This window comes from Gracilinanus agilis, chromosome 1 (assembly GCF_016433145.1).
Source record: "Gracilinanus agilis isolate LMUSP501 chromosome 1, AgileGrace, whole genome shotgun sequence".
Classification (NCBI taxonomy): Eukaryota; Metazoa; Chordata; class Mammalia; order Didelphimorphia; family Didelphidae; genus Gracilinanus; species Gracilinanus agilis.
Genome location: NC_058130.1, coordinates 152161274 through 152186583, shown reverse-complemented (window position 1 = coordinate 152186583; position 25310 = coordinate 152161274).

Sequence of the window (25310 nt, the reverse complement as noted above, 5' to 3'; positions counted from 1 at the left end):
TTTTCCTGTTCTGCCAGAACAGTTATTTCTATTGGGCAGATCATAAATTCTACTTTCCCAATTTGTATTTTTCTCTTGAATCATTTGAGAATATCTTGCTGCAATTCCATACTCTCTTAGAAAGCCAGAGGAATCCCCATTATGTTTCAAATAATTGTCCTTTGTCTTGCAATATTTATGCAAAGGTGGTGGTACAGGTGTCCAGGGAAGTCTAGTAACTCTCCCGTGAGAGATGCCAAGCCCCTTTTTTAGGACTGTTTTCTACCTTTGGAGTCCAGCTGCTCAGATCTCACCTCTGGCTCCAAGTAGCAATAGTATGCATAGCAGCCACACTACAGTAAAATCTTCTCAGGCTTAACCAAGTTAAGGATGACCACTGTGAAACCTGGACAGTCCACCAGTGCCAAGCCAGGAAACATATGAATCACTTACATTTGAACTGTGTTGGGAAGATTCTGAAGATCACCTAGCGAGATAAACATACTGGACACTGAGGTCCTTTTTAAGGTGAACTGCCAAGTGTTGAAACTCTACTGTAGAGAGTGCAACTCCAATGAAATGGTCTCGTTATTTGAATGCTTAATGCATCCAAATGTTTGCCTAAAAACTATTTCACAGAGAACTCACACAAGAAAGTCACACAAAAGTCAGAAGAAGCAGTATAAGGGCACTCTCGAGGTCTCTCTGAAGAACTTTAGTATTGATCGTGAGACATGGGAGACACGTGGCATAGTGTTATTCTGCAAGGCATGCCCACATCAAAGAAGGCAGTGTGCTCTATGAGCAAAGCAGAACTGTAGTAGCTCAAAAGAAATGTGAGGGACATCTCCCCTCCAAATGTTCATGTGGATTCTTTGTACCTGACCTGTGGTAGAGCCCTCTAAGCTTATATTAATCTGATCAGCCAATCAGACCCACTTTCCATTGACCCTGAAATAATGATGTCATTTTGATCCTCTTCAAGTTTAAAAGACAACAGTCATTTATGTAGAAATAATTGGATTCATTTCTAATCTATAGACCATATCCCATTTTGTTATTACTCTATGTCTTGTTTTAACTATCTTCTTTTTTGCATTATCTGCTTATGGTTGAGGTCTTAAAATTACTTTTCTTCCTCCTGAGATCTCTAATGATATAGTCTTTTTTCTCTTATATTCTCTACTTTCTCACTTTCTGATTCCTTCCATTCTAATGGCAGTTCTCTTAAGGCAGTGATGGGCAAACTATGGCCTGCGGGCCAGATGTGGCCCCCTGGAATGTTCTATCCAGCTGAGAGGCATTATTCCTAGTCTGACAAATACAATGAGTAGGATACAATACAATGAAACTTCGAAAGAGTTGCCTTAGAAACAGACTGACAGATGAGCATTTCCTTTCCTTTGGCCCTCTCTTTAAAAAGTTTGCCCATCACTGCCCTAAGGAATGGACCTCAAAGCTTTCTTAGCCTATTCTCATGCTGGGGGATTCAGTTTTCACCATTCTCAGTCTGCTTCAACTTATTTTAAAGGAGATAGAACTTGTCTTAGTTGAATATCAATCTTCTTTCCTGAATATCTAGTTGTTGTTTTTAGTCATTTAATTGTGTCCAATTCTTCTTGACCCTGTGGATCATAATATCCATGGATTTTTTTTTGCAGAAATACTGGAGTGATTTACCATTTTTTGTCAAGTGGATTAAGGCAAACAAACGTTAAATGACTTGATCAGAATCACACAACCAGTAAGTGTCTCAAGTCAGATTTGAACGCAGGTCTTTCTGACTCCAGGTTCAGTGCCCTATCATTCTGAGCCATCTGGCTGCCCCTGAATGTCTAGTAGAATTCCAAATACATGCTGATATCCTGCCTCATTTTTCTCTGTTCCTTAACTCTCTGGATAAACACTACTACATGACAACAAGGATGCTATACACTCTAGACAAAGCTAGCTTCCACTTTCTTGTGCCTGTGCCTCTCTTGTCTGGGATGGTGGATAATAGGGCAGATTTGAGTTAGATTATTGATGGCAGGTTTAGCAGGCAAAGATTGCAGTCATAACAAGAGAACTGAATGGATCCAAGAGCATAACCAGTAAGATGGATTGTGCTGCGTTTTAAGAGTATGGGAACTGGTAGAAAAGAATTTGTTGAGCAAGGATGTTAGAGATTAATTAGCCTTCTCTGCTATCATTTCATCAGATTGGCCCTCATTAGGGTTCTTGTTCTCTTAGACACCATAGAAACAATAATTGTTTTACCTTTTGCATATAATTCTTAATTTTGGAAGGGTTTGAGAGATTGTGAAGATTAAAGAAAATGTCTCATTCTCCATTTCACTGAGATCCCTAATTTTCTGAGGAATGACTACAATAAGAAATCTATCTAGAATAGGGTGAAGAAAATAAGAAAGGTGATTGATTTCTTGGTTTCATTAACTTAGTCTGACTATTCTTCTAGTGATCATTTCCCATTTAGATGCAGCCCATCTTAAATGGTATCTAAACATGGTGGTGAACTAGCATCTTACCCTCCCCTATCCCTGTGCCCCAAATTAATCTCAGGATCATAGAAAGTTTGAGTTAAAAGAGATCTTAGAGATTATATAATACAATCTTTTTATTTTGCAAATGGGAGACAAAGAGATTTTTACAAAGTCACTATAGATTCTATGTAGTTGAGCCAAGCTGACAGAAAATAATGGGAAAACATGGTAAGGCAGAGCATAGCAGTAATGTTGCCTCCCCAGCCCTGGAAAACATACCTCTCAATAGTGCCTGAGATTGCATTAGCTTGTTGATCTTCCACATCACACTTGTCATTCACTAAAGTCCCCAGGTCTTTTGCAGGCAAACTATTATTTAGACAAGCATCTCCCATTTTGCACTAGTGAAGATTTTTTAAAAGTATGAATACATATTTATCTCTAACAAATTCCATCTTATTAAATTCAGCTGAACATTCTAGGCTGTCAAGGTATTTTTGAATCTCAATGCTGTCATTCAACATGTTAGTTATCCTTCCTATCTTTGTCATATGCAAATTTAGTAAGCATGGGTAGCTATTCTTTTATCCCCCCACAAAATCAATAAAAATGTTGAAGAATAAAGGTTCAATGATAGATTCTTGAGGCACTTCACTAGGCCTTCTTTCCAAATGAACATTAATGTCATAAAAGACCTTAAATGGCCACTTCTTAGGTGTAGCCATTCAACCAAACTCTGATCCACTTAAATACTCATATCCATATCCCTTCATCTTTCACCACTTTGCCCACAAGAACAGCATAAGAGACTTTGTTCATATTCATCTTCTATTACCAGTGCTTGCTTTTATTTTCCACATAAATATCTTTTAAATCTAAATTTGTTGCATCTCTGTTGTTTTCTTTGAACAACTCCCTGTTTTCTATCTTATAGGAATGTTTCACTTCGTTTCTTCTGAATTACCTTCCTGAAAACAACATCCTAACCGTATACCTTTCCTTTCTCTGAGCTCTCTATAATCTAATTTCCCAAAATTTAAGAGTATATCAGGTAATGCTATGTTTTTCTCTCTTCTCTCATAAATTCTAAGATAATGCAGTCTCTGTCTCCCAGGATTTTCATCATTTCCATTCCAACAACCAATTCCTCTCTCCATGTGAGGATCAGATCCATAATGGAAGCCTTCTCCTGTCTCTCTATCCCTCATAACTTTGATTCCTTCACACATTGAGAGAAAGTAAAGAAAAGGTTACTTGCCCTAGGAGGGAACTCTAGTATAAATCTGGATAACTGAAGGGTTCCATCACTTCAATCTCAAGTCTTTATGATGGGCTTTCCAAATGTTTCATCCATACCCTTTTTTATTAGCACCTTACACCACATAGCACAGTAAAATCTAAGAGGATAATAGAAATAAATATTTTTAAATCACATAACTTTAAAATTAGAGGAGAATAGGCTATGCCTGTCATAGCTAGAGTTAAAAATAATAGCCCAAAGCAGGAGAGAAGAGATTACAAAAGACAAGAGTTAATTTCATACACATAAATTAAAAAAAAAACTTTTGTGAGAACAAAAGCAATGCAACTAGAACAAGAGAAAAAGATGATCAGAGAAAAATCTTTATTCTAAACATCTTTGTAAACTGAGTGAGATAAGAATAAGATGTATCAAAAAATTTATTTTTAAATTTTTCTCATGTATTCTATACACAAAATCTAGGACTTGACATAAAACTACAAGATAAAATCCATTTCCTTATACTCAAGTTATCAAATAGTTTATATATTTATATATATATATGTATATATATATCACTTTTTGACAAGCGATGCCTTCTCGAATGAAGGAGAAGGGAGAGTTACCTGAATATTTTAATGTAACAAATTAATTTAAATAAAAAACTATCACTATCTGTTCAAATTATCAGTATTCAAAGAAATGCACATTAAAACAACTAAAGCATCATAAATTTTAAAAATTGGCAAAAGATGGAAAAATTAAGTGTTTTAGCTGCTGTAGGAAGACATTCATGCTAATTCATTGCTGGTAGAACTGTAAAGTGGTCCAACTATTCTGAGCAATAATTTGAAATAATAAAAGGAAAGTTGCTAAATTGTTCATTCCCTTTGACCTACTTTAATAGATCAAAAACAACAAAGGACCCATAGGTACATAAATATTCATAGCAGCNCATATATATATATAATATATATATATATATATAACTTTTTGACAAGCGATGCATTCTCGAATGAAGGAGAAGGGAGAGTTACCTGAATATTTTAATGTAACAAATTAATTTAAATAAAAAACTATCACTATCTGTTCAAATTATCAGTATTCAAAGAAATGCACATTAAAACAACTAAAGCATCATAAATTTTAAAAATTGGCAAAAGATGGAAAAATTAAGTGTTTTAGTTGCTGTAGGAAGACATTCATGCTAATTCATTGCTGGTAGAACTGTAAAGTGGTCCAACTATTCTGAGCAATAATTTGAAATAATAAAAGGAAAGTTGCTAAATTGTTCATTCCCTTTGACCTACTTTAATAGATCAAAAACAACAAAGGACCCATAGGTACATAAATATTCATAGCAGCATTGTTTGTCCTAAGAAAAGAAAAAGCTGGAAATGAATATACACAGTTCATCCAGTCTCTTCCTTCACCAATCTTATTCATTCTGTACATATCCTATATATGCATGTAAAATTGTCTTATGCCTCATATAGAATGTGAGCTCTTGAGAGCAGAGATCATCTCACTTTTGTTGTTTATGTTTCTTTCCAAGAATCTAGCAAAATTCTGGCACATAGTAGGCACTTAATAAATTCTTTCGTCAAACGATTGGTTCATTTCCCAGGGATTCTTAAATAGCTAAAAAATGTTGAATTTGAATGGAATAGAATAGCAGAAATAATAAAAATGAAGAATTAACAAACACGGGAGAATTTTGTGAAGTAAAGCAGAAGGCAGAGATAAAACAACAGGACAGACTCAAATGAAACACAAATTATTAAGGTTACCAAATGATTAAATTAAAAGCCAATATATTTTCTTCTTTTAACAACAAGAATATAAGTGGAAAATGACATGTACCATCTGTCAAAATAATTATTTTTAAGTTTTCCTCCTTTGCTTTTGGGAAAGTATACTTTGTGGGGAATTTTTAAAAAATAAAAGTCTTTTAAAATATATTCTACTGCTTTTGTTTTTTATAACACCTTCATTTCCAACATATATCTTTCCAATCCTACTTATAGAAAGCAAAAAAAAAAATAGCAGGTCAGGGGGTAAGGAGGACAGGAAGCAGTTCAACAAAAGTAAGCAAAATATACCAAGAAAGCCTCATGTTGCATGTGTTGTTATATGTCCATGGTCCTCCAGGTCTCTAAAGAAGTAGGCAGGGCAAGTACCTTCTGATGGATAATCTGAGACAGCTATAGTACAGAGGACAGAGTGCCAGGAAGTAAGAAGACTTGAGATAAAATCTAGCCACAAGCCCTAACTGGCTGTAAGACACTGGGCAAGTCACTTAGCTCCTATTTCTCTCTGTTTCTTCATCTGTAAAATGGGGATAAGAATAATGCATGCATACCTCCCAGGGCTGTTGTGAAGATCAGTTATAAAATGCTTAGCATGATGTCTGACATATAGTAAGTGCTCTGTAAATATTAATTTTAATTAACTCATCATCTTTGGGGCCTTGCTTGATCATTATAATTTTGCAATTAAAATGTTCTTTTCATTAGCATTTCTATAATCATGACATACATTATTTTCCTGGTTCTGCTTGCTTTAGTTCACACTAGTTCATGTAAATCTTCCCTTGCTTCCCTATTTGTATCATATTCATACTTTCTTATACATTCATGAGCCAGGACACATATTCTTTTTATTTCTTTAAACCCTTATATTGCTTTAGAATCAATACTGTATATTGGTTCTGAGGCAGAAGAGTGGTAAGGGCTAGGCAATGGAGGGTAACTGACTTGCCCAAGTTTATATAGACAGAAAGTATCTGAGGCTGAATTTGAACCCAGAACCTCCCATCTATAGGCCTGGCTATCAATCCAATGAGTCACCCAAATTTATACAGTCTTGTTGTTAAGCCATTTTTGAATAGTGTCTGGTTCTTCATGACCCCATTTGGGGTTTTCTTTTTTTATTACATGTAGAAACAATTTTTGACAATTATTTTCCAATATTTTGTGGTTCAAATTCTCTTTCTCTCTCCCTCCTCTCCTCCCAGAGGTGACAGTCTGACATAGATTATATCACTGTTTTCATGTAATACGTATGTCTATATTCCTCATGTCATGACTGAAAGCATATATCACATAGACAATAAAAACTCATTAAGGAAATAAAGGATGGTTTGCTATAATTTTTTTCTCCAATTTGTTGTTTCTCTTCTAATCTTGGTTACACTGATTTTGATTGTATAGAAACTTTTTTATTATAATGCAAAACACACTTTCATATTGGTCATTGTTATAAGAGCACACTCTTTAAAAAATAAAATAAAACTGTATATACACTGATGTGAAAGGTAGCATGTTTTCACTCCAACAGTTCTTTCTTTGAAAGTGAATAGCATTCCCATTATGTCATTCAGGATTGTCTCAGGAAATTGCACTGTGGAATAGCCAAATTTTCAGTCAATCATAGTACAATATTGCTGTTACTGTGTACAATGTTCTTCCAGTTCTGCTTATTTCACTTTGCATCAGTTTGTGTAGATCTTTCTAGCTTGTTCTGAAATCATCTTGCTTATCATTTCTTAAAATACAATAGTATTCCATCACCAACATGTGCCACAATTTGATGAACATCCCCTCAACTTCCAATTCTCTGCTACTACAAAATGTATAGAAACTTTTAAATAATGATCCATTTCATTTTTCACAACATTCCCTATGTCTTGTTTGGACATAAATCTTTCCCTTATTAATGACTGACAGGTAAACTTTTCCATGTTCCCCTAATTTATTCATAGTATCCCCCTTTATTTCTAGATTAAGTATCCATTTTTACTTTATCTTGGCATATGGTAGGAGATGTTGGTCTATGCTTAGTTTCTGCCATATTGTTCTCCAGTTTTCATGTTAAGTTTTGTCTAACAGTGACTTCTTCCATTTGAGATTTTCTTGGCAAAGATATTGGAATGTTTTGACATTTCTTTCTCTAGCTCATTTTACAGATGAGGAGGCTGAGGCAAATAGGATTAAGTGGCTTTCCCAAGCTTGGTCCAATAGCTAGTAACTCTCTGAGGTCAGATTTTAACTAAGGAAGATGAATCTTTCTGACTCTAGACCTAGCACTCCATCCACTGCGCCACCTAGTTTCCTGAGATATATGATTTATATAGTCATTTCCCAATAAATGGGACATCTATACTGTTTTCACCTCTTTTCTACCACAAAAGGTGCTGCTATTAATATTTTGGAGGGTATAGAGTCTTTGTATAGCTGTCCTTTAAGAAGGATAGGACAAGCTGTAGAATCTCTGGGTCAAGGATACAGAAGATTTTGTCACTTTTTTCCTTATAATCCCAATTTGTTTTAAATAATGTTTCCTATAATGGTTGAATCATTTCAAAACCCCACTGTTAGTTTGCCAACTTTTCTATAACACCTCCAGCACTGATTCATCTCTATCTTTAGTAATCATTGCCAATTTGCCAAGTATGAAACGTAATCATAGGGTTGTTTTGTTTTGCATTTCTTTTATAATTAGTGACTTGGGACATTCCATTTGGTGTTTAAAAATTGGTCATTTTTTTGAGAACCACTTATTAATATCTTTTGATCACATGTATGGCTTTTGTTCATGTATGTTTCTCTTAGTCACCTATAGATATTATTTATCATGTCCTTATTAGAGATATTTAATATAAAGATTTTCCCCAGTCAACTGCTACCTTCTTATGCCAACTGCTTTAATTTGGTTTGTGAAAAACATTTATAATTTAATATAACTAGAATGATCAGTTTTATCTTTTTGGTCACCTCTGGCCCTTGTTTGCTTAAGAATTTACAAGCTAGTCATAGTTTTTTTTAACCCCAATATCTTTTATATATATCCTTCTATATTAATTTTATTTGTTACAGGGCTAGGCAATGGGGATTAAGTGACTTGCCCAGGGTCACACAGCTAGGAAGTGTCTGAGGCCAGATTTGAACCCAGGATCTCCCGTCTCTGGGCCTGGCTCTCAATCCACTGAGCCATCCATCCATCTGCCCCCGCTAGTCATAATTTTGAAGAATTTTGATCTAGTTCTCGTAACTTTTCATAGTATTTTAATTCTGCTCCTACTCCAATTTTCCTGCAAGTTCTGCTTATATCTTAATTGCTTTGTACTACTTTATTCCTTTGATGATGCCTTGACTTTTACCCCGATTTTCCCCATCATTCTAGATTTCCTTTTGAAATAATCTCCAAACATGGATAAATGGATTTTATTACTTATTCTTTCCTTGGTAATTATATTTATTTACCTTTCTTGTATTTCTATTCAAAGTGCTTACAAGATGAATTTGATACATACATATGTATATTATATATATGTACATATAGACACATATATGTGTGTGTTTGTGTTTTTAATAATTTAAAACTATAACCAAAGACTTTGAGGAATACTCTATACATACTGCAGATAGGACTTTTTTATTATGCATCCTTTTTTTTAGTTGATTAGGTTTATGTTTGTTAGTTATATCATTTCAATTTCAACATTTAATGCTTTTGTTTTTTGGAATATACTGTATAATCCCCTACAGAGATTTCTTATGGTTTGGAATAATCTTGTGTTATTTAAATTTCTTTTTCTTCATATTTGAAAATCTTTTTCCTGGATTCTGGGAATTTTTAAAAAATATAAATTGTTAAATTTAACTGCTACATGACTTGGAGATTAAAGTGTCAGTTTTATTAATGGAATAAATCAGTGGATTCCCTTGACTACTATTTTCTTCTCTGTCTTTTGAAATTCGGGACAGTTTTCTTATATTGATTCTTGCACTATGGTGTTTAGAGCTTTCTAAAATATTGTCACGTTTTTCTTGGAGACCCATGATTTGTAATTATCTCTAGATATCAAGTCTTTGAAGTCAATTGTTTTGGCTTCTATGGAATTGATTTATTTGTATAACATGGCTACTTGTTTCTCTTCTCCACTTAAATATTTTTGTATTCAAAAATCTGTTGATCTGCCATTTCTTTAGGAAAACTCCATCACGAATTTTTATTTTTACTTTTTTTAAATCTACTAAGTGATGCAGTGCTTAGAGTCCTCGGCTTACAGTCAGGAAAAACAAAATTCAAATCCTGCCTCAGAAACTTACTTTCTATGTGACTCTAGGAAATTAACTGGTCTCAGCCTCAGTTTCTGCACCTAAATATAGGGGTAATAATAGCACTTATTTAACCAAATTTTTCTGAGGATCAAATGAGAAAATATTTGTAAAGCATTTATCACAGTGCCTGGCACATAGTAGTTATTTAATAAATACTTTGTTTCCTTCCTTCCTTTTATTTACTTAAATCTAGAACCCTGGAGGGGAAAGTAAGTCAAGTGCTTTCTAGGGATTCAGTATGTCAATTCTATTGGGAGTTGGACAAAGTAGCTCCAGAAAAAATAGGTTCATAGACAGAGAAAGAGAGCGAGAGAGCGAGAGAGCGAGAGAGCAAGAGAGCGAGAGAGCGAGAGAGAGAGAGAGAGAGAGAGAGAGAGAGAGAGAGAGAGAGAGGGATAGATAAATGAGGAAAAGATGGAATTACTGAGGAAACAAAGGTTCATTCTTCTGAACATACAGATTTATTAAACAATGTATTAAACAAATGAATACATTAAAACAATCATATAAGTCCAGTTGATTTAAAGTAAACAATATAACCTTGGGTAAAATTCAATAGTTTTAGATATGAAGATATATATATTTAATTTAGCAAGATATCAACAAAACTACTCTGTTTATGTCCCTATCTATACTTTATTTCCCTGGGATGTCAGAAAATGAAAGACTATACAGTATTTCAGATATATCCACAACTGTCTCCCACAAGAATTCAGGAAGGTAATTTCTTCCTATTCTCTCTACGTCATGGCATTAACCTCTACGCCATCTATGAGAACTTTGAAGATGCTGATTATTTCCAAGAAACCATATCTGAAGGAGTCCAGAAACTCCCAGTATTAGTACCACTCAGTTATTTAAAGATGAGAGAGAAATAGATATAGATTTTTCTGCATCTATCCATCCATCTCTCTATACATATTGATATAGATATAGATATAGACGATATAGATATAGATTATACAGGTGAATTTTGAATTTGGATTTTAGATCATATAAGCTCAATTAAAATCCTGACTTTATGCCCAGATACTTCTCTAACTTTGAGAAATTCACCTTACCTATTGGGGTTTCAGTTTCTTTATCTATAAAATGGGAGACTTGGACTAAACATCCTGTAAGGTCCCATACAGCTCTATATCTAGGATAATTTATAGTAGTATTTCACAATCTGAGAAACATTGGGAAAAGGAGTGAAAGAAGAGACAGAGTAATCACAAGAATTTATATGTGTACCAAGAATTGTCATTTTGGTCTTTCTTTTTGTAGCATCAAGAATTTAGACCCCAGGACATGAGATGCTAATTTTTTTTTTCTGGCTCCTTATAAGAAGCTCAATGGAATATATAACAAATCTTAAAGACCCATCTGCATTAGTGGGGGGAAAGCACCTGTCTGACTTTTAGCTTACATGTTTGTTCTAAAAGCTCAGAATTGTTTGATAACACTGTGAAATAAGTATCTGATGCCTTTTCCCATGACATATGTTTGTGAAAGTGGATTTTCTACACTTACTATAATGAACAAGGTAGATCTACGGTAGAAACTTTCATTGCTTCTACCAGACATCAAATCTCTGAAAACTGCAGCAAAGCAACCGCAGCCAACTCATTAAATAACTTAGGATAATAAACAAATATGTATACCTTCTGTAGACCAAATAAATAATCTCACAAGTATACCTCTATGTATACATCTACATATATACATATCTGCTTTCCAAATTTATGTAGATGCACACATGTTTAGTAAGACTAAAGGCATTATTCTATTCAAAGGCACTAGTGAATTGTAGCACTTACAATTATATATTTTTCTCAAAGAATATTAATAATATTAGCTCATTTTATAATGCTTTAAATAATTTTTAAACCCCACTCTATTTACTTAATGCTCATTTGATATCCATTTTTTAAAAATGTCTCTTCATTTCCTTCTCTCTCACCATGGCTCCCAGATTGTAAAATTCTAATATGTAACATTGCACATTTAAAGTCATATGTGATCTCAGAAGACATCTAGTCCAAGACCCTCATTTTACAAATAAAGAAACTAAAGTCCCAATAAATAAGCTGAATTTTTTATAGACACTTTCTTGGATAGAGGTCTCACATCTAAAATATATAAAGAACTTTCTGTCAAATATATAAGAACGTGAGCCATTTCTCAGTTGAAAAATTTTTAAATGTATCAAAAACAATTTTAGGTAGAGAAATCAAACTATATCACTATGATATGTTCTAAATAATTATTAACCATAGAAATGCAAACCAAAACAATTCTGAGATATCTTCTCATGCCTATCTGATTGATTAAAATGATAAAAGGTTAAAATAACAAATTTTGGAAGAGATATAGAAAATAGAGACACTAATATATTATTGGTGGAACTAATCCAACTATTTTGGAGAGCTATCTAGAATTATACACAAGTTATAAAAACTTTATACCTTCTGATGCAGTATTAGGTTTATTTTCTAAGGTGATCAAGGAAAAAAGAAAAGAAACTATATGTTCTAAAATAGCAGCTCTTTTTGTGGTGGCAAAGGACTGGCAACTTAAGTGAGATCTATCAATTGGGGAATAGATGATCAAGTTGTGGAATATGATTGTAATGGAAATATTACTGTGCTGTAAGAAATAACAAACAAGATAACCATGAGAAAAGACCTGGAACAATTTATATGAAGTGATGCAAAGTGAGGTAAGCAGAACCAGGAGAACATTGTACACAATAGCAATGTATGATGATCAACTGTGAACGACTTAACTATTATCAACAAGGCAAGGATCCAGGACAACTCCAAGGGATTCGTGATGAAAAAGGATATCCATTGCCACAGAAGGAATAGACCATATTTGAATGCACATTAAAACATACCATTTTTCATTTTCTTTTCTCCATGAATTTTTCTCTAGTATAAGCAATATGTTTCTTCTTTCAAAACATGCTAAATTTGGAAATAAGTATTGTGTGGCAATATATATATACAATCCATAATATTACCTGCCTTCCTGGAGAGGGGGAAGAAGGCATGAGGGGGAAACAAAGAAAAAAAAAGAATGAGACAGATTTCTGGTCATAGCTGATGTCAGAATTTGTTTTTTCTTAGATAAGTATATTTATTATAATTTATTACATATTTATAACAAATTGTATGTATTGTATTATTGTGTTATATATAATATGCCATATAAGTATTAAAAGTTAAAAATAAAAGGAAACTATAGAGAAAGAAAGAGAAGGAAAGAAACAAAGAAAGAAAGAAACAAAAAACAAAGAAAGAAACAAAGAAAGAAAAAGAAGAAAAGGAAAGAAAAGAAAAGAAAAGAAAAACTTGTTATGTAGATGCTGTCATTATTCCAATTTTATAGTTAAGGAAACTGAGTCTAAGATTGAGTTACTTGCCCAAGGTCACCCAACTAGTAAGTGCCTGTGAAAGGATTTAAGTCCAAATCTTTTGATCTTCTACTCAGTATTCCATCCCTTATGGCATACAGCTTCTCTATTTTCATGTGAGGCTCTACAATTTTTTTTACACTAAGAAGTGTATTTATAATTAAAAAGTTAGATGACATCTGAGGTATCTTCTCAATTTAATATTTTGTGATTCTTATGATTTTAAAAATATACTGCAAATAAAATTCACATACCCAGAAACAATTTAATAGAGTCCCAGAATTTAAGAGTTGAGAGTGTCCTAGGTAGGCATCTAGATCAACATATACATGAAAGAATCTCTACTGTGAACTACCTGACAAAACCTGTTCTTGTATAAACTCTAAGGAGGGAAGAACCAACCACCTTCTTAGTCAACTTCCTATATTTTTGGACAGGTCCAATTGTGAAAAAGCATTATTCTTGACATCAATCTGAAATTTCCTTCTTTGTGACTTTTATATGTTATTCTTCGATCTACCCTGTGTGGCTAACCAGAATGAATCTAGTCCCTCCTCCAAATGACAATCCTTCAAATACTTGAAGATAACTATCATGCTAGCCCTTACCCCATTCCAAAATTTTCTCTGCTTCATGCAAAAATGCCCAGCTCCTTTGACCAATTCTAATATGACACAGACTGAAGGGTCTTCATCATCCTACTTTCTCTCTTTTAGAGAATTTTGGAGGGGGTGTGGGAAAATTGTGACAGTAAAACACTATTAGTGGGTTTGTGAATTAATCTAATGATTCTGGAGGGCATTACAGAAATCTGCCCAAAAGACTATACCTAGGTGTATACCAAAAAGATTTTTTAAGGGAAAAGACCTATATTACAAAAATATTGATAGCAGCTCTTTTTATGGTGGCAAAAAATTAGAAATTGTGAAAGGATACCCATCAATTGAGGAATCGCTGAACAAGTGATGGCATATGATGCAATATAATTGTACTATAAGATATAAGCAGGATACTCTCAGAAAAACCTGGAAAGACTTACATGAACTGTTATAAAGTGAAGTGAGGAGAACCAGTAGAACATTTTACATAATAACAGTAATATTGTACAATGCAATTATGAATGATTAAGCTATTCACAGCAATACAATGGTGTAAGACAATTCTGAAATACTTATGATGAAAAATTCCCACCTACAAAGAAAGAACTGTTAGAATCTGAATGTGCATTGAAGTATACTTTTTTAAACTTAATTTTTCTAGGGATTTGAAGGATGTGTGTTCTTTTTCATAATATGACTAACATGGAAATATGTTTTGAATTATTACACATGTATAATCTATATCAAATTGCTTACTGTCCTAAGGAAGGTGGGGAGAGGGAGAGAGAAGATTTGGAATTCAAAAATTTTTTAAAAGTATAAAAATTATTTGACATATAATTGAAAATAACAAAATATTAAATTTTAAAAAATAAATTGAAACTGGATCCATAAAAAAACACTCATTTTTAAAGTAAAAGTCTTTATAAATAATAAAACTGAAACATTGAAATATTTAAAGCTTCCACTTAACCTCCCCAACTCTAGCCCCTAACAACTTGCTAATTGTACTCAATCAATATGCATTTTCAAAATTTCAATTAATTAATTTAGACTATTTTTCCATGGTTAAATGATTCATATTCTTTCCCTCTCCTCCTCCCTCCCCCCCCATAGCCAATGAGCAATTCCACTGGGTTCTACCTGCATCATTGTTCAAGGACCATTTCCAAATCATTAATACTTATAAGAGTCATCATTTAGAGTCTACATCTATCCCCAATCATATCACCATCAAACCATGTGATCAAGCAAATGTTTTTCTTCCGGGTTTCTACTCCCACAGTTCTTTCTCTGGATATGGATAATGTTCTTTCTCATAAGTACCTCAGAATTGTCCTGGATCATTGAATTGCTGCTAGTAAAAAAGTTCATTACATTCAATTGTGCCACAATGTATCAGTCTCTGTGTACAATGTTCTCCTGGTTCTGTTCCTTTTGCTCTCCATCAGTTCCTGGAGGTCCTTCCAGGTCACATGGAATTCCTCCAGTTCATTATTCCTTTTAGCATAATAGTATTCCATCACCAACAGATACTACAATTTGTTCAGCCATTCCCCAGTTGAAAGGCATCCCCTCATTTTCCAATTTTTTTGCTACCACAAAGAGCTATAAATATTGTCATACACATATTTTCCTTATTATTTCTTTGGGGTACAAACCCAGCAGTGGTATGGCTGTATTGATGGACAGGCATTCTTTTATAGCCCTTTGAGCATGATTCCAAATTGCCTACCAGAATGGTTGGATCAATTCACCACTCCACCAGCAATGCATTAGTGTCCCAATTTTGCCATATCCCCACCAACATTTATTACTTTCCTTTGCTGTCATATTAGCCAACCTGCTATGTGTGAGGTGGTACCTCAGAGTTGTTTTGATGTGCATTTCTCTAATTATAAGAGATTTAGAACACTTTTTCATGTTCTTATTGAGTTTTGATTCCTTTGTCTTAAAATTGTCTATTCACGTCCCTTGCCTTTCCCATTTATCAATGGGGAAATGGCTTGATCTTTTGTACAATTGATTCAGCTCCTTATAAATGTGAGAAAAGACCTTTGTCACAGGTTTTTGGTATAAAGATTTTTCCCAATTTGTTGTCTCCTTTCTAATTTTGCTTGCATTGGTTTTGTTTGTATAAAACCTTTTAATTTAATATAATCAAATTTATTCATCTTACATTTCATAATATTATCTATTTCTTGCTTGGTCTTAAATTCTTTCCTTTTCCATAGATCTGACAGGTATACTATTCTATGTTAACCTAATTTACTTATAGTTTCTTTATATTTAAGTCATTTACCCGTTCTGAATTTATCTTCTAAAGGGCATAAGATGTTGATCTAAACCTATTCTCTCCCATACTATTTTCCAATTTTCCCAACAGTTTTTGTCAAATATTGGGGTTTTGCCCCAAAAGTTAGGATCTTTAGGTTTATTGTATACTATCTTGCTGAGGACATTTACCCCAAGTCTATTCCATTGATCCTCCCTTCTGTCTCTTAGGCAGTATCATTCAACATGCATTGTTAATTGGTTATTATACCAGTCAAAAAGCTTTTATTAAATACCTGGTATGTATCAGGCACTATGCTATGTACTACAATACAAAGAAAGGTAAAAGGTAATCCCTACTCTTGAGGAGCTCATTTCCTAATGGAGAGAAACAATAACCAAATATAACTATGTACAAAATAGGCACATATAAGATAAATAGGAAATAATCAATGAAATGATGGGACTAGAGTTAAGAGGGACTTAGAAAGGCTTTTTATAAAAGGTAGAATTTTAGCTAGATCTTGAAGGAATCCAGGAAGCTGGGAGGTAGATTTCAGGAGCAAGCACATTCTTGGGGGACAGCCAGGGAAAATGCCCAGAACCAAGAGAAGGAGGATGTCATTCATGAATTAGCAAGGAATCCAATGTCAGAGAATCAAGGTTTTAAATCATTGTGATGGGGGAGACTATGAGGGGGTGAATATATGCTAATAATTAAAGAATAAAGGGATTTATTAAAGGAGATAGATGATTAGCTCCATCAGCATTTCTTTTTCAGGAAGCCCCATCTGAGAGACATGTTTCAGTCTGCATACCTTCTCCCCTTGACCCACCAAGAGTTATGAAAAACTGATTCTATACATCTATATGAAAGAAGCAGTATAAATAGATATAAGGAGAAAACAGGGCATTAAAAAAACAAAATAATTTAATCAAGGAAATAACTGGGCCTTCCCACTCCCCAAATGGAGAATGAATATGCCTACCCTCAGGAGTCCACACAGGAGAAAAGTTTTATGAAATGACAGTGGAAAAGGCAGAGGTCGGCGGGGGGGGGGGGTAATCAACAATATGACAGATAAAAAGTCTAAGGAAGAAGGGCCAAACATAAATTTATCTCTCAAGCAGCTAAATCCACAATGACTTTCACAATGACAAAAATTTTTAGAAGTTCATGATACACTGAATATATGTTATACTAAATTATACAGTCATCCCTCACTATATTGAGGTTCACTTATTGCGGCTTTACTATATTGTGGTCTTAAAAAAATCTAATTCTGTATTGCAGAGATTTTGCTATATTGTGGGATTTTGGAGAGGAATACCATATTGTGCACAATGGAAATGCAGTATGCAACTACCGCTTGTACAAGTTTGCCAACATAAGATTGTACGCAGCACACTATTGGCTGATGGAATGAAAGGTGACCAACCACAGCATTGTGTTCTGTATTCTGGGCACTGATTGGCTCAGTGACTGTAGGTTAATAAATGTGTGGAAAAGATTTATAGGAGAGTGGAAAGGGTTTATAAAGCCTTAAAATATATAAAAATAATAAAATAAATATAATGTTGCTACTTTGAGGATTTTCACCTATCATGAGTGTCTCTAAAATGTAACTACTGCAAGATCACTGTGCTTTTATGGAAAATGAATCAAAAAAGTCTAAAGAAAAAGAAAATTCTGATAATTCCCCAGAGATCATTGAACAACAAGGAAAAACTACAGAATGGGTCAAAAGAGAAATAAAACATCACAAAAAATATAAAGGCGAAAATTAAGTTAAAAAGCATAACTTTCAGTACAATGCTAAAGAGGACAACAAGAGCAGCCCTTTTTTGGTAGCAAAGAATTGGAAATTGAGGCAATGTTCCTCAACTGTGGAATGAATGGCTTAATAAATTGTGGCATATGATGATGATGGAATATTATTGTGCTATAAGAAATGATGAATAGGATAATTTCTGAAAGACCTGGACAAACCTATATGAATTGATGCAGGGTGAAATATGCAGAGTCAGGAGAACATTGTGGAAAGCAACAGCAATATTGTATAAAGATCAACTGGTAAGACTTAGCTACACTCAGTAATACAATGATCCAGGAAATTTTTGAAGGCCTTAGGACAACAAATGCTATCTACCTCCAAGAAAAGAACCACTGGACTTAAATGCAGATAAAAGCATACTATTTTTCACATTAGTTTATTTGGGTTTTGATTTTGGGATTTTGATTTTATATGAGTATTATCTTATAAAAATAAACATCATGGGAAAATGTTTTGCATGATAATACATGTATAACCCAGTTCAAATTGCTTACTACCTTTGGGAAGGAAAGGTCATATAGGCAGAAAACTTAAGTGGAAAATTGTTATTACATGTAATTGTTAAAATAAAATATTTTTACAGAAAAAGATAACATTGTCTCTATGTCTTAGGACATGTGATGAAAAATTTGTTCAAAATAGTAAACAATGGGAAGCTATAGCTGCCCTCTATCAAGCTAAGCAGAGAAAGGATGGTAATGCCTTTAATCTCCAAGGAGAGAAGAAGGGAATAAAAGAACAGGGTAAGAAGAGTGTGAGGAAGGAAATTGGAGGGTGGATGGAAGAAGGCTTCACCATTAGAAGGAGAAATGAAAAAGATGTCTTTAATGTTCCAATGGGAAAGTTGGGGAAGGAGATAACAGTAATTTTATGATGGATTTTGTCTGGGGGAAATGGGCACAATAGAATATTGCATTTTGCATCCAAGGGTTGTGCTTCCCAGGATTACAAACAATCCCAGGAGAGGAAATATATACGTTCTTATTTTGGGCTCATGGCTGCTTCTCTAGAATTATTTCTAGAAGATGCCAGGGCAGAAATGATATATTTTCAGAGGCTATTAGCTTTTTTTTTCTTTTTAAACCATAGTCCCCAAATCAGGAGGCTACTCTACCTAAATATAATTTCTTCCATCCAGTTATCACCTTCCCTCTTCTTATTACTTCTCTACTCAGATCACCATCTCTACTCCCTCTAACTGGGACTCCAGTCTACTTCTATTCCAAGAGGTGAAATTTTGCCTAATTTTTCCAGGGCTCAGGCCTCCATGCTGTTTCACCAGATATCTCTATGCTATACAAATACCCTCCTGCCTCTCCATAGCTATCCTTCATATTTTGTTTTCTCTATTAGAATATGAACTCTTTGAGGGCTAAAATTGTCTTTCTTGCTCATACAGTCAATTTGATTATATCTTGCCACTCATTAAATAAGTTGTCATGCTTTAACATCTGCATTTCCCCAAAGTACCAAGCTATGCAAAATCAAGGAATAAAAACTACAGAGTTTATGGGGAAAGACAGGACTACAATGTCAGTGTCACATTTTAAAAAAAAGATAGGAACTTAGTGAAAATGGTAGCAAAGTTTTAAAATATGCATTTTTGTAATTTACATATGAATATATAACTTTTAAAATAAAGTTTAAACATACTTAATTTTATATGCATTTATTATTAAAATATGTCAATACTACAATAAATAGTGGTAGAATCCGTACCCTCAGACCCTGGGCTGCACTAATAAGTTAGACAGATTTCCATAACTCCAAGCCTTAGGCTCAGGTCATGGAGGAAGGTGCTTGGGAATGAGGGTAGGAACCAGCCCTCTTCTGCCCACAATTCCAAATGCACTGGAAGATATACAATAAATGTCGCACTTTACCATGATTCTGGCATCTCTATTAGCCTGAAGTGACTGAACCTTTGAGTCTGATTCCTATGAATTTTATACCAGGAAGCAAGAATAAGGCAAACCTGATTAAGGCTTGATAAAAACTTTGATTCAGAGAATAAATTGAGTTCAGATTGAGTATAATAGTTTCCCTTTGAAGACCAAATGGCCAACTGTTAGAATTAGATGGAATACTCTAACCATAAAGAAAAGGCTCGCTCTCTATTTTCACAAGGATGTATGCATTGGTCTGAGTCAAAGAAATGAGTCCCACGTGCCAATATCAAACACTGGTGATCTTTGACCTATTCTTAATTAAAGAGGCATGTACACTAAAGAGGTCAAAAAGAGAGCAAAATATTTACAGCAGTACTTTTTGTAGTTGCAAAGATCTAGATTAAAAGAATTTATCCATCAATTAGGGAATGACTCAACATGTTGTAGAGTAAAAATATTATGGGTTAATCTTGGGTTTTAAGAAAAGCATAAAGAGAAATATGGGAAGACATATCAATTGATTCTAAATGAAGAAAACTAGGGGGAAATTATGTGTATATCTATACACATATGTATGTATATATGCATATATATATACATATGTTATATATATAGTATACTAAAACAATGTAAATGAACCAAAAAAGGAAATTGCATACTATAAAATTATATTGGTTGACCTTAAAGAAGAAAAGAGAAAATAACCTCTCTCTCTTTGCAAAGGTGAGGAAAGATGAGTGTGGAACACTGTCAAGAATCAGATGGTATGTTTGTGCTGAACTGAGTAGTTTTTCTTTCTTTTTTAATCCTTCATTATAAAGGCTGATTCTCTGGGAGGGGAGAGGGAGAGATATATTTGGAAATGAAGGTGATATAAATACAAAGTAGCTCAATAAAAGTTTCTATAAAAGAGGCATTAGGGTATGACGTTCCTTCCAATGGCAATGAAGACAGCTGAAGGTGGTGCTGGGGAGAGCTTAGAGCTTGGTTAGACATCGAAGAAGCCAGGGTCATCCACTACATCCTGAGCCATCACCAGTCTTATTGATTTTTTTTTTCTTAATGCTGGACTCTGATGACTCTGGAAGAGAGTGAAGTTGACAATTTTATGCACTTCTGCCTCGCTCAAATCCAATTTATGTGCAAGTCATAAGACATCACCAATGATGTCATTTTGATCTTCTTTGAATATAGAGTATAAATCTAGAAGTTAGAAGAACAATGGGTTCTAATCCTCAATTTTCTGCCTGCTAACTGTGTAGCTTTAGGCAAGTTTCTACAGAATGGTAGAGTGGAAAGAGCATTGGACCTAGAGTCAAGAAAACCTGAGTTCAAAGCTCAGGTCTAATTGTGTGATACTGAATAATCTTTGACCATGATTTAATGTTTCTGTGCCTCATCTTCCTCATCCATGAAATAAAGGGATTATATTTGATGGTCTCTGCAGTTTCTCCCAGCTCTAACCATCTGATCTTATGTTATGAAGTCACCTAAGCTATTTTATTCTCAATTTCTTCATCTATAAAATGAAGATTCAAACTTTGATTTGTAGGAACATCATAGAGCATCTTATTCAATCTTTACCAGAAACATGAAATCACTTCTCAGTATCCTTAATAAATATCTCACTGCCTGAAAAGTGACAGGGAACTCACTATCATTGAAAGCAGACCATCTGATTGTGAAGAAGTTGGTTCTTATCTTAAACCAAATTTGCCTCCACCAATGCTGATTCCCTACCCCATCCCTCACCAGGGAGAATCAGAATAAATCTTATCATTTTTCTATGTGAAAATCCTTCCAGTGTTTGAACACAGTCATCATACCTACCCTAAATCTCAACTTTTTCTACCCTCCTCCAGAATATTTTCAATTCCATCACCCAATTTTAGCATATTTTCTCATTGTCTTTCATCCTGGCTGTCTTCTCCTGTCATTACTCTAGTATGTCCTAAAATCATATCTTAGACCTAGATGTAATACTCCACATGTGGCATGAGGACAGAGCACCATATGGTAGAATTATTACCTTTCACTGAACATAAATTTTGTTAATAATATCTTACTTGCCTATGGAAAGACAGCATTGTATTGGGATGGCCTGCTGAAACCATAGTTAGGAAGAGGGAGATTCAAGTTCTGCCTTAGTTATCATCTGGTTGCCTATTTAACAAATCTACCAGCATTTATGACATGTTGAGCATTGAAACAAAAAGGCAAAAACAGTCTTTGCCCTTAAGGAGCTCACAGTTTAATGAGAGAAACAATGTGTAAACAACTACAGAAAAAAGATATAAATAGGATGAAATGGAGAGAATTCTGGAGGAAAGACACTAACATAAAGAGGGTCCATGATAGACTTCATGGAGAAGGAGGCATTTTGGGTGAGACTTCAAGGAAGCGAGGGGACTCAGGAGGGAGAGATAAAGCAAGAGAATTCCAGGCATGAAGGACAACCAGTGAAAATGTACAGTATTCAAAGATGAATGTCTGCAAGTGAACCATCAAGTAGACCAGTGTTCATTGTATTGCAGATTATGAGGTACAAAAGGATTGGAAAAGTAGGAAAGATTATGATAGGCTTTAAAAACCAAGCAGAGACTTCTAAATTTGATCTGGATATTAAGGGGAGCCACTAGAGGTTATTGAATAAGGGGGTGATATAATCAGATCGGCATTTTCAGAAGATGCTTTGCTAGCTACATGGAGAATGGACTGGGGTGGAAAGAGCTTGAGGCAAGGAGGTCTTTCAGTAGGTTATTACAATAGCCCAGGCCTGAGGTAATTAGGGAAATGTCAAAGGAGAGTATAGATTGAACCCAGTGATCGTGCCCATCCTAAGTTCACATTATAAGATTTCATCGCTTAAAAATCAACTAAATGTTTAAAAATCAATAGGACCTAGGAATGGATTGGATACAGAAGGATGAGAGAGCAAAGAATTGAGGATGCCATCTAAGGTACAAGCCTGGGTGACCAGAAGGTTAATGGTGTCTTCAATAATAATATGAGAGTTGGGGAGATGGGAAGATTTGGAGAGAAAGACCAAAAAAAGTCACTTAATTTTTCTAGGCTTCTATCACCTTATCTGTAAAATAATACCTATAATTCATACTCTAGGTTAAGGGAGGCTCCCATGAGATAATTAATGTAAATTTCTTTGCAAACATCCAAAGGACTATGTCAATATTAATGATTAATGCTATTTTCCAAAACATCATCATAAGAATCCGTTTTTAAGTTTCTCTCAAGTACTACAAAACATAACGTGTGACTTTAACATAGCATTGTCAGTCAGTGACAGAGCCAGGCCTTCAGGTTTCAATGATGGGACTTCATCTGCAATTTATGACTTTTTGCCAAGTATACAGCAGCAACAAAAACAAAAAGGCCTCCGTGTCTGAACAATTAGGAAACCAAAGTTCTGTAAACACTTTATTATGGAATGCAACTTCCTTATTAATTATTTCAAAAGTTGGTTAAATGTAGAGTGTTTTAAAAAGTCTAGGCCAATAATAGTTTCTAAGATTCTAGTATTTTCAATTTATTGTAAATTACATAAAATTTCATGCTTTAAACTTGAAAGCTACTTTGTTCCTTTTGAGTGTTAATAGATCAGTTACCTTTAGATTATTGTGTTCTAGAGCTCAGGTGGACATGGACTCTGGCACTGGAGAGATGCAAAGAGGAGATCAAGTGCTGTAGAGACATTGCATATACCAGTCTGCCATAATCACTCCTACCCCCAGGTGTATTCTTTCTGGGCAAAAATGGCTCAGAGCTGGCTGACCCAGTTTCAGTGAGTAATTGTGCACGAAAAGTGCATATTTTCCTAGGCAATTTTTCTTCTTTCAGTCATCAGCCACATTCTTCTGCCCCATCATCCCTCTCTAGAAGCTCTAGTTTTTCACTATATTTGAGGGAGAGAAGGAGGAAGGAAAGGAAGGGAAGGGAGAGGGGAATGAGAGTCCCCAACTGATAAAAGATCAAAGAGATGAACAGACAGTTTGGGGAATAAATCAAGGCTTTTATATTATTATATGGAAAAATTCTCTAAATTATTATTGATTAGAGAAATACAAATCTAAACAACTCTAAGATATCATCTCACATCTATCAAATTAACTAAAATGATAAAAGAGAAAGGCAGAAAGATGAAGAAAAGGAGAAATAAGGGAAAGGAAAAGGAAGGAGAGAAAAATTAAGAGAGGGAGGAGAAGACAAGGGAGAGGGAGAGAAGAGAGGGAAGGAGACAAAGAGAGGAAAGTAGAAAGAGAATGGAAAGGAGAGAGAGAATGGAAGACAGAGAGAGAGAGAGAGAGAGAGAGAGAGAAAGAGAGAGAGAAGAAGAAGGAAAGGAAAGGGACGGGGCAAGCAAGCAAACATCAAGTGATCAAGTGGTTGGTAATCAGAGCCTTTGGTAAAGGGGTTATAGTTTCTTTTATGGGGAATATATCTGTGCTAAAACTGATATAGGGAACTCTCAGGTGAGATAACTATCCCCTATCATACAAGGCATATAAGGTGTATTTTTGGTCTTAGAGCATTTCAACGAGAGAGGCTTCCTCCATCAGTGTGTATAGAAAGCAGGAATTAAAATCAAATCTTCCAGGTTTTAGGGATGGTACTATCAACTATAAAGTGCTGCCTCATATGTGTACATGTGTTTATATATGTTTATATGTATATATGTTCTATGTGTATATAAACTATATATGCATATAATATGTGCATAGAGTGAATCTATATATATATATAGTCATTTTTCTTGCAAAAGTTTTTAAAAAACTAACCTCCTCTGAACTGACATATATTTTTATTATTTTATTTAATTTGCTATTTCAAGTAATATAATTCAATTCTTTTGAAAACTAAATCAGAATATTTTTTACCAAAAGAAAAAAATGCAAACAAGATAATACCAGCAATTACTAACTCATCTATCTACCTTCTCAGCTCTATAAAATGTTTATAAGAATGGTCCATATATGTATATAGGGTATCCTTGATGAAAATATGAGATAGCAATAAGTAGTCTTTCACAGATGATTTTCTATAGCAGGCCACATATTTAAGGCTTGATAACTCATTGAAAGGTTCAGAGAGGCTAAGATTTCACTTCTCGTTTGATAAATGGAAAATATGGATAAAATGTAGGTTCCTTTTGGGGAAGTTGTCTCTTTCACATACATCAATACTGTGGAGAATTTTATGACAGATTTACTATGTTGATACCTTAATTCAGTGATATGCCAAATATTAAATAGGGAGATAGTTTGTTCCCCTAAGTTGCTGGCTAGTCTTCCATGCAACGTGTCCTCTACAGAATCCAAATATAATATTCTACATTGATGTCAAGATTTCGCAAGTGTTCCTGTTTACTTGATGACACTGTACATTGAGCCTTAAGACATTATAGATAATTATATATATATATATCTATACATATATATATATATATATATATATATATATATAGAGAGAGA